At 48.7% G+C, this 16,320-nt stretch overlaps 2 long non-coding RNA genes across 2 annotated transcripts; one reads left to right on the top strand and one right to left on the bottom strand.

Moving 5' to 3' along the window:
• Positions 1–657: 657 nt before the first annotated feature.
• Positions 658–11,733, bottom strand: LOC120095031 (uncharacterized). The gene is made up of 3 exons (XR_005490023.1): positions 11,627–11,733; positions 3,007–3,078; positions 658–1,160 (listed from the first exon to the last, which is right to left on the bottom strand). It is a non-coding gene; the product is annotated as an uncharacterized LOC120095031 (long non-coding RNA).
• Positions 11,734–11,786: 53 nt separating this feature from the next.
• On the top strand, positions 11,787–15,521 carry LOC134480754 (uncharacterized). The gene is made up of 2 exons (XR_010055520.1): positions 11,787–12,599; positions 14,504–15,521. It is a non-coding gene; the product is annotated as an uncharacterized LOC134480754 (long non-coding RNA).
• The last annotated feature ends 799 nt before the right edge of the window (positions 15,522–16,320 follow it).

Below are 16,320 nucleotides of genomic sequence, written 5' to 3'. Positions count from 1 at the left end.
TGGGTCCCAGGGACTGAATTCAAGTCCCCAGGCTTGGGGGTGAGCGCCTGCACTCCTGGGTCATCTCACTGCCCTGAGGCTCTTACACAAAGGTAAAGAGCAGCTGCTGCATACGCCTGACTACCTAGAGCTCCGTCCCAGAACGAACTCCGCAGAGTTGTCCTTTGGCCTCCACATATGCACGGCCTCTACCCCAGGTACACATACGCACACACTTACATAATAACATTTTTTAAAGTAGACTTGTGGTGACCAGAGCCAGGGGCCAGTGTAAATAATTTATGCCAAGAAGTGTTCTTCAATGTGATAAGTGTTCTAGAATCAGAGCATGCATACCTCTGCGGATGTATGAAAATATTCACCGAGGCCAGGCCTGGTGATAGATGCCTATAACCTAGCGCTTATAAGGCAAAGGCAACAGTGGTAGAGTGCTTGCCTAGCAAGCGCAAGGCCCTGGGTTCAGTCCCCAGGTCCGGAAAAAAGAAAAAAGAAAAAAAAAAAGGCAAAGGCAAAAGGGTCAGGAATTATGACGGCGCTGTGCTACAAAGTGAGTTTAGGCTAGCCTGGACTACCTGAAGCCATCCTTAAGAATCTAAATAAATAATTGTTGATAATAGTGATACATATTAAAAACTAAAATCAATAAATTTTGCAGTTTAAAATGGTACGTTTTTAGCTGATCTGCAGAGTTCTGAGCATATCAAAGGACCCTTGGTTCCACCACAAAGAGAAAGAGAGATGGAGAGAGAGAGAGAGCTAACAAATTAATCAGAGCCCTTTTCGTAGTTCCATACGAATCCAATAAGTTGACCTCCTCCCCTGAAGACACATCTGTGGAAATTTCCACCAGCGAAATCCTGGAAGCGTTGCTCACACTGTCTCTCTGGCCGTGAGCCACACATCTTCCTTCAGTGATTATGCCAACATGGCTCATAAAGCAACAACGAAAAAATTGTACTTCTACGCCCGTTTCTTGAGCTTGCCGAAGTAGAGATAGATCCTTCTGCTCCATTCTGTGCTCTCCTCGGTTCAGTCTGGGATACCCAGGGCCAAAGTCATCCTTGTGAATAGTTGTGAATTGCGGCTTGTTGCTATACCCGTAGTTGAAGGACATGCTAAATATACTCTAGATGTTGACAGAAGATGCAACCGTTTTTATTCTAAAGATAGAAAAACAGAGAGGTCTGAAACGCTTCTCACGGATCCTGGCAGACAGCAAGTGCTCAGCGAGGGTTAGCTACTGTACTGGCCGAATTCAAAGGCTCACCATTGCCTTCTCAGATGACTTCCCGATCTCACTGTGTCTCCCATGCTTTGTGTCACACCCCTCAGTGTCCCCGCAGAGCTGTCAGTGGCCATGAGAGCTGACAAAATGACTTAAGCTGAAACCCAGAGGGCTGTTGAGACCCGGGGCGGGGCTGCCTCCCTTTTCGCCTTCCAACTGTGCGTTTCCAAGCAAATTGTCCTTGGGCTCTATTACCTCCAAGTCACCAATACTTGATGCCCCACCGAGTACAAGAGGACATCGTCTTCTACTGACAGAGACAGATGACTTTACTGCCTCCCAAACTGCTTCTCCACACTGAGGCAAAGTCTCCTCAGAAAACAGCAAATGGGCCACTCAGAGACACAGAGCTTTGTCCAGGACTCTGCTGACTCAGGGACCACAGAAAGGCCAAGCCTCAAGCTTCGACAGCCCGGATCCCCACCCTCACAGTCATCCCTAGACCCTATCCAGATCCTCCTTCCAGCAACACTCTGACAGAGAGGCCAGGCTGGGGAGACATAGGGCGTCAGGCACACCCGAGATGATCTCACCACTCCCCACAGACAAAACACCCTTGTTGAAAAGCAGAGAAATAAAATCTATAAATAATCAAGGCTTGGGCTGGTAAAATGGTTGAGTAGGTAAAGGTACTTGCTACCAGACCTGATGACCTGAGTTCAGCCTCTGGGATCTATATAGTAGAAGGAGAATGACTTCCCCCATTCTGTCCTCTGGATGTGCATGTACACACAAAATCAGTAAATAGGTGTAATTTCAGATTGTCAGAACTAATAATCAAGGCTTGTTTTTAAATGCATGGAATTCTCCTGCTCTGATCTATCTCTGTGTGTGGAGAGCAGACACAGGCATGGGCCGTACAGTTCTACCAATACAGATAAGAGATGGGGATACAGATATGGGTATATCTGTTCCACACTTGACCAGAAAAATTATCTAACTTAATCACACAAGCCTGAGAAGCTGATTTTATTATCTCTCTTTTACTGATATAAAAACTGAGCTCTATAGCCAAGGTCAATAGTTTAATCTAGAAATTAAACTGAAGCTGGACCTGGTTGAAGGACACTGAAATTACTCCAATGTTCAAACCCCACCTTGAGCTGTACCAAGCGTCCTACCATGGTCAGGAGGTCCAGACCTCACAAGGGGTGGCCCCATTTTCCTCCTACAGTTTTTCTCCTTGCCCCCTTCTTTGGAGACCCTCCTGAAACAGGTCCTCGATGAATACAGCCTCGAGCAAGTCTCCCCTAAAGCGGCCCCAAACACCAGGTGGAAGCCATCACTCCTTCCTGTCTTCTGCCAGAGAACAAGCTGCAGTCGGCCGATCGGCAGATCGGGTGCACAGCCAGGACATTGCTCTTACATTTGAACTTAGACCTGGGAGCCGACACGTGACGGCTTCTCCATCCCCAAGATTAGCTCACAAGTCTGGTGGAGCCAGCAGCCAAGGAGCACTGGCTGAAAAAGGAGAAAGCCCATAAAGGTCTTCAGGTCACATGTCATCATGACACTTCCTGTTTGCTGTATGTAATTGGTGTAATTTGTAACATCCGTGTAACGTTACGGGCATGACTAGCACCATCCGTCTCCGTATGTGTTAAAACTCTGTCCTCACTAAACACCAACCCTAGCTCCTGCCCTGCCCTGCCCTGCCCTGCCCTGCCCTGCCCCGCCCCGCCCCGCCCCGCCCCGCCCCGCCCCGCCCCGCCCCAGCCCACCTGGGATTCTGACTGCTCTAAACGCCCATCTGAGCAGGGTCTCGCCACGCTTCCTTTGGCACAGCGTGTGTCCTGGAGAGACAGCACTGTTGGAGTCACATCATGTCAAAGGCCACATTATTCTTCAAACACATTCACTGAGGGACGAATCCACGGGCAAAGAGCTTACTATGTGAGCCCAACAACCTGGGTTCAAGCCACAGCACAGCCGTGGAAAGCCAGATGTGGAGGCCATGCCTGTTAACTCCAGTAGTAGGGAGACAGAGGTAGGGGGATCTAGTCAGTCAATGAGCTCCAGGTTCAGAGAGACCCTGTCTCACAAAATAAGGTGGAGAGCAATTGGGGAAAACCCCTGACATTGATCTCCACTCTGTTCACGTGTGTGCTTGTGAACACATACATATTGTTCACAGTATGACATATACACATGCATACACCACATGCACCCATGTGTAGACATGGTACCACGAACACGCAGACATATATACCACATAGACACACAATATACATATACCACGCATATACACCATATACACACACATACACATACACACACACACACACATATATATATATATATATATATATATATATATATATATAATATACATACATATACAGCATACCCACATACTCCACTTATACACAAACACAATATGCATACAAAACAGACGAGATACGGTACAAATTAGAGATGAGCTTTCTGTGAAGTCATGCTACAGGCAGGGCCTTGTACCCAATGATCCTGAGGGGGAAAAGGTGTATGGCAGCCTCGGCTCTGAGTCAGTCAGCTAATTTCCTTCTCAGAGGGCCCATGAAGTACTAGAGCAGAGGGAGCCAATGCGCTGGCCTCCATGGTCCTGGTCTCCACCCTGGAAAAGGGCTTTCTAGGGTCAGACCGTTACAGACTCTTTCTCCAGGTGTGCCTAATGCTTCTAGAAGACAATAGAAAATGCCCATGACTAATGGGAGGAACTGCAAATACATCAGGGAAGCAAACAAATGACAGATGGTGTGTGTGGTCCCTTCCCAGGCCACCCTCTCGGGTAGCAGAATGTGTCCACATACTGGGTCTCTGGACCCGTGGGAGCCCCAAACGGAAGCAAGACTTTCCATCCCATAAATTGGGACTTTCCACACCCATCACCACCTGCTTAGGAGGCCACCAAAGAGAACTCCAGCAAAATGAAAATCAGAATTTCCAGAGAGGGTTGGGGTGGGGCAGAGCCAGGATGGCAAAGCCAGTCCGACACCGTTTGCTTCCACCTCCAGTATCCTACCTCCATTATCTCATCCAACAATCTCAGCAATCTAGCACAAGAGACGTCATGACCTCCTATTTGTCGTACAGAAACTGAGGCCCCGGCGAGCTAAGCAGCTGCCCAGCGTCACACTGCTAATTCATGTTGAGACTGGCAAACAGATCAGGCTCAACAACCTCAAGTCTCTTTTCTTTACCCATGATGCCTCGCATCCCATGATGAAAGTGACTCACCCTCACCCCTAGTCCCCTGCACTGCTCCCCACTTGGACCCCGGGCAAGTATTCTAGAGAGATACATCACAGAGGGCCTGGTAAAAAAGTACAAGGAAAGTACGTGGCCCTCCACCACAGGGAACTTGTGGAGAAGGCCAGTGGAGAGGAAAAGCTCTCTCTGGGACCTTAAGTGCGGTGGGAAAAAGGGAAAGGGGGTTGCGGGGGAGGAGGGAGCAATGCGGGCGGACGGACAGTTTGCGCATGGGCAGAGCTTTGGATTGAATTGAAGAAGAACGCTCAGGCAGTTTTGCTAATTAACTATGGCTGAGTCATAAGAAACAGAAAAGTTGGCTCCAAGCTTTTGCTGAGAGAAGCGTGCCTCCTTTGAGAGCCTGAGTAGGCGCCCACAGCCTGCAGCCCCCACTCTCTCCTCCAGCCCGGATGCCATCCCTTCTGGTACTTTCTCAGGGATACAGCTGCACAGAGGCAGGGGAGCTCAACTAATTTCGGGGAGCTCAATCAATGATCAGTGAGGATGAGAATGGGGTACAGTGGGTGATGGCTGATCTTGTAAGCCAGCTCCAATTCAGTTTAGGGGTGGCAACCCTTCACCCTTGGCCAGAAAAACCTCTCTACAATTAATATCGATGCTCTTAAATTTTTACTTAAAAAAAAAAAAGTCTTCCTTTGTTGCTCTTGAGTCTTGGAGGGGGGAGAGGAGGAGTAATCAACTAGCACGTGGTAAAGCGTCAGAGCAGAATCAAGTGGACCTTGAACCCCTGTGCCCAGTGAAGGAAGCTCTGAAGGCGTTTACCGGTGCACGCCTTGCGTCCCGAGTTCTCAGGCAGGTGGGGAGGCCTGCTCCTAGGCTGTACAGCTCCTGAAACATTTTTACGCTGAGCCAAATCTTTGTCCATGCTGTTCCCCATGTGGCACCAGAACAAGTATGCTCAGGTTGGGAGCAGTCTCCAAAGTTCACTGCCAGCTCCTCTCCTGAGAACCCCAGTTCTCTGAGGTGTTCTTGGGGGACACTCTTGTCAGCCTCTCTTTGGCTTTAGAATGGCTCCAACAGGTTCAGTCCAAAGTTCCTAGAACTCCTCTGCCTCTGTGTCACAAAAAGGAAAACCCCAGGGGGTTGGTTGGTTTGTTTTTTGTTTATATTCGTGGAACCTACTGACCTACATGAATAAAAAAAAAGTCTCCAAGCTAGAAGTACCAGAGACCCCAGGGAAGGCAGCAGACATGTTAGTTCTGCATGTCCAGGATCAAGAAGCAACCATTCCCTCAAGTTTGCTCATGCAAAGGGCTGGGCAAGGCTGCTTGGCCACTAGTGGAAATGAGAAACAAATGAATCCGAGTTTACCCAACCTTCACAGGAACCTTGAGAAAGTCTGACAGACCCTGAAGCGTTCAGGACTCATAACCTAGGACTCTGCGGCTAAAGTGCCCCAGCTCCCCCTCCTTGGCTCTGCCTCTTTGCTTCTCTTCCCAGTCAAGCACGTGGTTGATTCCACCACGTTTTCCAGTCGGCAGCAGCGGAGCAACGGAGCCAGGCCTGACAGTGGGCATTTAGTTGCTGCTGTTCTGGCAACAAACCGCAGAGACTCATCAGATGCTGCCCACACCAGAGGTCAGCCAGGGAAGGCACGCAAGCCCCACCAGCCTGTGACCAACCGGCCTGTGAAGAACAACCAGGATCAGAGAGGAGCACCGAGAAGGTGCTCACCGTGGACAAAGAAAAGGAGAACCCAGACTTCTCACTGTCATGCTCCCACACAGAGTCAGCTTGGCTCTGATATCCAAATGGAGGAAGGGATCATTCACAGGGCCCAGCAGGCCCCCAGGCCAAGCATCACCTCACTGTCTGTTTTACTTGTGGCTTCACTTTCACCTGTCTGGTAATTCTAGTGTCTTCTAATAGGATTAAAGCGCTACTTTGGCAATACATTAGTAAAAGGTGTGTATTGCAGTCTTCTGAGTAAAGACTACGTCCCAGGGGTTGGGGATTTAGCTCAGTGGTAGAGCGCTTGCCTAGCAAGCGCAAGGCACTGGGTTTGGTCCCCAGCTCCGAAAAAAAGAAGAAGAAGAAGAAAAAAAAAAGACTACGTACAAAATACTGTTGAGAGAAATTAAATTAAAGGAAAGCTAAATACACACATGCTCATGGGTTGAAAAACTCAATATTATTAGGATGTCTCTGAAACCGAAATGCAGGTTTGACATAATCAAGATCCAGAGGCTATTTTGTCAGAAGTCAGCAAGCGGATCAAATTTAAGTGGGATTTTAAAAAGAGATGTAGAAGGGCTAAAATGTTGCTAATAAGGAACAAAGTCGGAGTCGTCGCACTAGAGGATTTAAAATGTACCATGAGCAACGGCTTTTAAGATGCTGGGTAATGCGAGAGGACACACAAATAGAACCTGGAAGTCCAGATGTAGACCTGCATAGTCAGTGAAAGTTTGATTTTCCAACAAAGGCACCAATTTTTAAAAAAAGGCAAGAGTGAACTCCAACTTGTTATATCATGCCACAAAGTGAAGCTGAACTAGGGACCTGGGGAAATGTCTCAGTGGTTAAGAGCACTGGGGCTCTTCAGGACAACTTGAATTCAGGTCCCAGCACCCACATCTGGATTCTCATAACACCTGTAACCATAGAGGAGCCAATGCCCTCTTCTGGTCTCTGTAGGTGCTGTGCTCTGGGGAGCGGGGATGGATCGGGATTGCAGCCTTTGGAGCACTCTCTGTACAATGACAATGTCCTACATTCATTAAGATCTCAGTCCTACTGATAGATATTTTACATAACATGAAGTTCAGTGCTCAATGAGGCTGGGCTTTGGTGGCACACGCCTTTAATCCCAGCACTTGGGAGGCAGAGGTAGGTGGATCTCTGAGTTCAAGGCCAGCCTGGTCTACAGAGTGAGTTCCAGGACACACAGGGCTACACAGAGAAACCGTGTCTCCAAAAAACAAACAAACAAACAAACAAACAAGATAATGGTAACAATAAAATTAATAACGATAATAATAAGTTATCATCGGGTCTTTCTATTGTATTTGTTTATCCTATGTATATGAGTATTTTGCTTGCATATATGTATTTATACCATGCACGTGTCTGGTGCCCTCTGGAGTCAGAAAGAGCTGTCTTCTCCCCTGGAACTGGAGTCACAGATGGCCGTGAGTTTCCATACAGGTGCAGAGAATCCAACCTGGGTCCTCTGCAAGAGCAGCATGTGCTTTTAGCCACTGAGCCCTCTCTCCAGCAGTTTTTAGAATATTCAGCTATACAGCTCTCGCCAGTATTTAATTCCAGGAAAATTAGTACCCTTAGCACTCACTTCCCGTTGCAGGAATGCTCAGGTAATTTTTCTAATTAGAGGGAAACTGCTCACCTACTCTCTGCCTGTTTGCCTAGTCTAGCATTCCAGACAATGTACTACCTTTTCGTGGCTGCCTTTCTCCACCTAGAGCGTTCTCTAGATTCGTCTGTGTGCTGATACATTCCCCTTCGTGGTTGGGTAATATTCTATTGCGTGGTCGAACCGTATTTTCTTCGTTCATTTATCACTTCGGTTGCTATCCGTGTGGGGAAGGACGGCTTTCTCGGTCAGCATGAATGTCTACTTTCATCAAAACGCATCCAGCCATAATCCCCAAAAGAAAAGATGAGAGAAAGGACAGGCAGAAGGAAGAAGAGAGGAAGGAAAAGCTACATTTCAGGAACTGCATCCTCTCCTTCCTTTGGCATGGCCATTGCAAGTTATAAGAGTCCAGCAAGAGCCAATGGTTCACTGGAGGAGACTGAGCCGTGTGTAAGGTCATTTCCACGATGCCCAGGCTATGTGGGTGTGCGTCCTGATCAACTCTGCCCACCTGCCTCAGGGTGCACTCAGCCCTACAGAGCTACCTTGTGAGAAGCATGGGTAGGAGGAGTCCGCCGTGAATGTGTACTGTTTACATGACCTCAGCCAGGCACCGGGTCTCAGATCCAAGGAGAAAGCTTATAGAAGTAGCAAAGCCTTCTGCTGATGGCCTGTGGATGTTAACAGTGTGTGCAAAAACCAGCAACCGCAGCTTCCTCCTCCAGAATGACTACAACCTGGGACTAATCCCTCCAGAGAGAGACCTCCTACCCAGAGGACTTTAGGCCTCCTCCTCTGCTGTCTGTAATAGAGTTTCTGGGTTTAGTGGGTGGAGGAGGGGATCCATCAAAGCTGGCAAACCCACCTGAGCCTAGCTTTTGTGTGTCTGTCTCTATTGTCTCTTCATTCACACACAGTTTTCCAGAACCAGACTGAGCAGGATATAACACCACCTTAGGCCCTACTTGCTGATGAAGGGGCCCCATGGGGCTGTGGCCTGTCTGCTTTGACCCAGGCCATCCCCTTTTGGACCCTGGAGCTGAGTGACCTCCATGTTCTCTTGGAGGTCATCTGTGACCTTTGCGTCCTAGGCAACTCTGATAGGCGAAGTTGTCCTTCAGGGGAAGTTTTCCTGCTGCAAGAGAGATAGGATCTGTCAGCCTGGCAGTTCCCGTTCTTGATATTAATCAATACATTGATAGATGACGGCACGTTTAAAAAGCAAAGCGCCAGAGGAAAGCCACAGTAGGGAGTGGTGGGAAAGTGGATGAGGGAACTGCAAAGTGACTCCAGAACTGGCAGGGTAGATGTGGTGACCAATGGGTCGGAATATGATGAGCGACTGCTCCCTCGTCCAAAGACCCTTAACAAGCTTGTAGGCTGCAAACGGTCACGTCTTCAAGTTCATGTTCACTTGACTTGACCCAGTAGAACACTGTGTGTTGCACTGGAGACCTTGATCCCAATGGGTTTGGGGGCAGGGACTGAGAGCAGTACACATGCATGACACAATGATGTCAGCAGACACCGACTGCTGTACCAAAGAGAGGTATAGTTCATGGATGCCACAGAAGCTCAAACAGTATTCACCCTGCCCCGTCCACATGTGCTATGGGCTGTGCTCCATACTGATGCCTAGGGTAAGATGGTTTTTTTTTTTTTCTTCTTTTTTCCGGATCTGGGGATGGAACCCAGGACCTTGCGCTTGCTAGGCAAGCGCTCTACCACTGAGCTAAATCCCCAACCCCAAGATGGTTTTCCTAAAGACAACCAGTGTCCAGAGGCTCGCTCACCGGGCTGGCCCTGTAGACTTGGCTGCAAAGAACTGCAGTGCACTGTAGTGGTCGTTAAAATGTAGAAGTGTCGGGGGCTGGAGAGATGGCTCAGTGGTTAAGAGCACTGACTCTTCTTCCAGAGGTCCTGAGTTCAAATCCCAGCAACCACATGGTGGCTCACAACCATCTATAATCAGGTCTGGTGCCCTCTTCTAGTGTGCATGAAGATAGAGCCAGTGTACTCATATACATAAAATAAGTAAATCTTTAAAAAAAAAAATGTAGAAGTGTCCCAGGCCTACCAGTCTAGAACCTTTGCCTGAGAATAAGGGCGTGGAGAAGGGGCACTTTGTGGAAGAGAGCGGGTAAGCTAGCATCAGGCTGGGACTTTCCTGAGAGAACCATGGTTCTTGGAATAAAGGCACACAGAGAGAGACACATACACGCGGAGGGACGCTTGCTTTAACCAGAGAGGTGCTCAGGGTGAAGGGCAGCAGCAGCAACCAAGGTTGAGGAGCATCGTCCAGCTGTTGGGGGGAGGGGGAGAAGCATCCAGCTGAGGGGGGAGAAGCATCCAGCTGTGGTGGGGGGGAGCATCCAGCTGAGGGGGAAGAAGCATCCAGCTGAGGTAAGGGGAGTATCCAGCTGGGGGCCGTGCTCCGAAGATTTCAGGAAGGAGGCAGAACAGGTCTTCCATAGCAGGAGGAGCTAACACAAACAGATGAGAAGACGCAGAGGAATCACTGTGCATATAACAGACTGGACAACAGGGCTCCTCTAAGACAGTCAGGCTCTAATCCTCAGAACCTGTGAACATGTCACCTTACATGACGAAAGGGATATTGTGTGTGTAATTATGAAAACGAGAAGTTATCCTTACTATTCGTGTGGGTCCAGGAAAGTCATGAGAGCTCTTAGGAGAGGGGTGCAAGAGATCGCAGTTCTGGGAGTGAAGCTGGCAGCAGGAGGTTGGAGCAATCACAAGCTAAGGAATGTAGGCAGCTTCCAGATGCTTAAATGGCAAGGGATTCTCTCCTGCGGCCTTCAGACAGCCCGGAGATGCTGTAATCTAACTCCGTGATAGTGACTGCAAACTTCTGACCTTCAGAACTTCAAGCTACTCAGTGTGTGCCTGGAACCACTAAGTCTGTAGGCGTTTGTTATAGTGGACCAGCAGAATATACAGCCTGCACACGATCCCTTATATAAAGCCCCTCTTAATGCTCTGCATGGAGATCTTTCCCTCCAAAATTTTTATTCCAACAAAAAGAGCCGGAATCCACACACTCTTTGCAAATGTGTGCACATAGCAGAGGCCGCTTCGTTCACCCGGAAGGCAACCACAACAGAGCCACAGTGAGCTATTGCAAGGCTTCTTCCTGTCCTTTGAGAGCCCAGAACCTGGTGTGAGAAGCAGGCAAACAACATGTGGCCATAGCCTCATTCGTGAATGCTTGGATGAAAGTGAGGCAGAGGGGGTTGGGGATTTAGCTCAGTGGTAGAGCGCTTGCCTAGGAAGCCCAAGGCCCTGGGTTCTGTCCCCAGCTCCAAAAAAAAAAAAAAAAAAAAAAAAAGGTGAGGCAGAGGAGAACACAGTAGCAGCCAGGAGACCCAAGAATACAGCTTCACGGGGGCTGGAGAGATGGCTCAGCGGTTAAGAGCACCCGACTGCTCTTCCAGAGGTCATGAGTTCAATTCCCAGCAACCACATGGTGGCTCAACCATCTGTAAAGAGATCAGATGCCCTCTTCTGATGTATCTGAAGACAGCTACAGTGTACTTATATATAATAAATAAATAAATCTTAAAAAAAAAAAAAAGAATACAGCTTCACACAGGATGGAAGTCCCAGCACAGGAGATCTCAGCTTGACAAAGCAGTCTGAGGAAAGGGTACCAAGCAAATGGAACCACATTTACCAAGCCAGGCTCCCACCCACAGATTAACTGGGTACGGACAGACCAGAGACCAAGCCGAGATAGGCAGTTCCTGATTACATACCGACCGCTGTTTCATGGCTGCTCTCTAGGCCGCTTTTCAGTTCCTCCCAGCCGCTGCAGGAAGGCTCACCACAGATAGGGAGAGGCCTAAGGGAAGGAAGCCTTGACAGAAACAATAAAAATCTTCATCACAGAGAGAGAGAGAAAAAAAAAAAGCCTAGGCTAGTGTCACAGGTTGAAGAACTCTGAGCCCACTTATGCCTGGATGCCTCTCACTTCCCTGGCTTCACAAAGCAGCCACACATTTCCCTCCAGAGACAGAGTCCCATGCTGGAGCAGCCGACTTCTCTAGCTGGCTTCTGGTTTCAGACATTCCTAGGTAGTTGGTATCCCAAAGGGCCGTGAGGAGCCACTATACCAAATCAGCATACAGAAAACAGCTGTGTCATTGACAAGGCATCGCGCATGGGTAGCAAGTGGATGATGTCGGTTTGACCACAAGATGGGTAAATCTGCTATCGAAAGAAGCTGGATGGAGAAAGAAAGGAAGCAAGAATGGGGGAGAAGCAGAGGAAAGAAGCCACAGCTTGAGAAGGCGGGTGCAGCAGCTCCTCTGTGCAAAAGGATCTGTCTGGGCCAGTGTCTCCAACATTTGAGGGCTTCCTAGGACTCCTGACCTCGGTGACAGTCAGGATGTGCGTGGCAGTGACCAGGGGGACAGACCTCTTTCAACCACTGATCCTAAGCCAGACCTCGTGACTCAAACCTGTAATCCTAACACTCAGGCTGAACCAGGAGGACGGCCACTGAGTCTGAGGAGTCGGAACTACAGGTGAGATCACCCTGTCTCAAAACAAGGCAACAAATGTAACAAACCACTGCTGGATCCCGTCTGCAGTGCAAATCCAGGCCAAGGACGAGCATCAGCAGAGAGAGGTCACAGGAGGAACTCTAGTAAATGCCAAGGGGGACGAGTTTGGAAATCGTTTTTTAACTTAACACTGTTCCAGGGCTGGGACTCTGAAGTCTGAGAAGTAAGTTCTTTTTTCCTTTCTAAGCAGTCAGAGATGAATAAGGAGAACTTTCTGTGCTTAGCAAGCCTGCGTTGGTGTGGGCCCACACTCGGCAGAACATGGTGGAGGGGGCAGGCAGAGTGATTAAAAACCGAGTCCCAGATGGTGCAGGCATGGAGATGGGGGTGCAGCAGAGAGGGCAGGATGCCAACCAGGAGAGAAGACATCCAGGGAGAGCCAGAGGAGCAACATGTGGGGAAAGCTGGACCTGGCACAGACACACGGCAGAATCCAGGACCCTTGCTGCTCTTCAGCCAGGGGTGCTACGGAAGCGGCTGCCGGCCTCAGTCCGCTAGGTCTGTGGCACGTGAAGAGAGTTGGGGAGTTCTGTCTCAGCCACTCACTGTCTGTACAGTCTTGGGCCAGTCATTTCCTCTCTCTGGGGCCATCTCACCTGGAAGGGTGGGTGGAGGGTCCATTCTGTCTTTGGTAAAAGATCGAACACCTACAGAGAGATTGTTGGACCATAAGAATTTGACAGCTCTCTACCCCCAATTCTACCAAAATACCACCTGCCACCTGAGACTCTATCCAGCTTTCTTTTTTTTTTTAAATATTTTATTTATTTATTATATATATGAGTACACTGTAGCTGTCTTCAGACACACCAGAAGAGGGCATCAGATCTCATTACAGATGGTTGTGAGCCACCATGTGGTTGCTGGGATTTGAACTCAGGACCTCGGGAAGAGCAGGTCCTGAGCCATCTCTCCAGCCCTCTATCCAGCTTTCTTACTGTGTCAGGGATGAAGCTTGCAAGGAGCCACCTGTCCAGGTTTTCCAAACAACCACTAAGGAGGAGACCTGCAGAATAAGTACCTTGCACCCATACAAGTCCATTGCTGTCGCCCACTTTCCTGACCAATAAAGGTTCGCTATGAACCCATCTTCCTCTATGGTGTCTGGTCCAAGGCTGTCCCACCACCTAGCCGAACTTATTTGACTCAAAGAACTTCAAAACCTTCTGTCATGTAGACTCCTGCCACACCTGAGTCGCCAGCTCGTAGCAGTGTATCCCCAGCCCATAGGAGGTGCCGCTGACCTAGGGTGGTCACTGCAAAGGCAATGGGCCGGGGCCTGTGGAGCACGGCTTTGGCAGTGGCCCACTCTACCCCTGGATGCGCCGCTGTCTGGGACGTTCTCCCTCTGCGAAGCTCAGAGTCCACACGCTGGCTTGTTCTTCCCGTCCACATTTTAGTACGCCGGGAGGCTCGTTCACCACTCAGATGAATTGAAGATGTTTCCTAGATTAGAAGGAACTGAACGATCCCTACGACAGAGACGGATGAAAAGAATCAGGATATATGGGGAGAAATGGGGACAGGAGGGAGGACGGAAATTCTGGGAACAGATGAAAATTCACCCGAATTGTGCGGGCGCCACTCCGGCTGGGTGCAGCCAGCTCGGGGAGCAGCAACACTTGCTGTATTGCTGTCTCTGCACTAGCTCGCCTCCGGATGGCCTCCGGAAAAGGTCTCTGGAGGCATAAGGCAAGTGATTTCGTTTTTAGTTTTTAGCTTTTGGGACAGGCCTCAGTACGTGGCTCTGGTTGTCCTGGGACTCCGTATGTAAGCCAGGCTGGCCCCAAGCTCACAGAGACCCACCTGCTTCTTTCTCCTGAATGTTGGGAATCAAAGATGTGTGAATCATGCCTGGCTTGCACCTGATTTAAAAACCATTCAAAAGCTGCAACACATTAGCTTCGAATACGGTCACAGTCGCTTAACTATATAATCCTGTGACACTGTGTTATCCCCTAAAACCTCTACCCAGCAGCAGTCACTTCCTAATCTACCTGCACCCTGGGTAACCTCTAAGCTCCTTTCTATCACTGTGGATTAAAGAAATAACACTTTCCCCTTTAGGTCATTCTTCTGCGACTAGAATATTCCATTGTCACGTGGCCTTGGGGTTTTAATCAAGATCTCAGGACCCCTACGCGGAGGATCAGTAAACACTTGGAGACCCATAGCAACCCCAGCCAATGGGGAAAAGCGATCAAAGCCACAATGAAACATCGCCTAAGACGCTGGGAAATGACTGCTTTTAATAAAAACCACAAAACAAGTGTAGGCTGCGTTGTGGAGAGATACGGATCTCCGTTCCCTGTTGGTGGGTGTGTGAACGGCGAGGCTGCTGCGCAGAGCAGTACGGCGGCTCCTGTAATTTCACTGTGGGCTACACACCCACGAGCATCGAAAGCAGGGGCTGGAAGCAACATTGCTACATTCATTGCATAGCTGTTCACAACCGAGTGGGATTCTGCTCAACTGTCGACAGTGAGGGCAGCTCAAGCATCCGCACTCAGGGATGGACGGATAAACGAGGTTGGGGCAGGGTGCGAGGGGACATCACTTAACCACAAAACGGAAACGTGCTGACATAGTCCACAATAGTGATTAATCCTGAGGGCATTAACTAGAATTTCGGCTCACAAAACGGTAAGTATTATGCAGCCTCCATAGTGTCGTGGTTATCACGTTCACCTCGCAAGACGACAGATACTGTACGAGTCTGCCTATGTGAGGTTTCGCTGCGGCTACCGAATTCACAGAGAAGGAAAGAATGGTGGAGCTAGGGCCTGGAGAGGGGCGGGGCTTAGTGGGAGCAGACTTTCAGCTGCGCAGCATAGTCTGGCTGTGGACAATGGACAGCGAGTGATGGCTTCCAACGGCGTGAAGGAACTTAATACCACAAAACCATACACTGAAAAATGTCTAGGAGAGTAAATTTTATACTATCTGTGTTTTACTACAATCTGAAACTCTTGTGTGCTGGATAGAGCACTGCCTAGTTTCCATTCCTAGCATCACTATAAATATTTTTCATCTGGATTTTTAGGGTTTAATGAAGGGATTTAATAAAAAAAAAAAAAAACAATGGCCTCCTGTAACTTCTTTGCTTTGGCGACTACATGCTGGAAGTCTGTCTTTCTTGTCACCTAGGTAAGGACAAGGGGTTCTGCTTGCTTGTTTTGCTTCTCACTGGTACAGCCTACCGCAGAGCAGTCACTTGGTTCTGAAGAAAGGCAAGTGAGAATCTGTGAAGGGCTGAGTCATCAGAGTCTACACCAGATATTTACTTGAACATGCTTTTATTTCTAACATGTGTGTGCACCCATGGACACATGCAGGTACAAATGCACACATGTGCACATGTGTGTGTGTATCAGAGGACAACTTTAGGTACTACTGTCAGGAATGACATTGCACACGTATCCTTTGGAGAACAATTTGTCTTTCTGTCTGTCTGTCTGTCTGTCTTTATCTTTCCTTCCTTCCTTCTTTCATTCTTTTTGATTATTTCTGATTCTTTGATTGCTTGTTTGTTTTGTTGCCCTGGCTGACCAGGAACTCACTCTGTAGACCAGGCTGACCTAGAACTCACAGAGATCCTCCTGTCTCTGCCTCCCAAGTGTTGGAATTAAAGGTATGTGGTACCAAGCTTTAATTTCTGTTGCTGTTGTTGTTGTTGTTGTTGTTGTTGTTTTATTTTGGTTTGTTCTATATACCTCAGTGTTTTGCCTACATGTATGGGTAAACAGCACATGGTGTTTGAAGGCCAGAGGAGGGTTTCAGATGCCACTAGAGATGGAGGCTAGAGTTATAGGTGGTTGTAAGCTCACCTGATGCTGGTGTTGGAACAGCACTGGAATCCTCCAAGGGTAGTGTGTGCTCTTAAC

This window comes from Rattus norvegicus, chromosome 10 (genome assembly GCF_036323735.1).
Source record: "Rattus norvegicus strain BN/NHsdMcwi chromosome 10, GRCr8, whole genome shotgun sequence".
NCBI lineage: Eukaryota > Metazoa > Chordata > Mammalia > Rodentia > Muridae > Rattus > Rattus norvegicus.
Note: the sequence above shows the minus strand (reverse complement) of the source record. Positions and strands in the feature narration are given on the sequence as shown.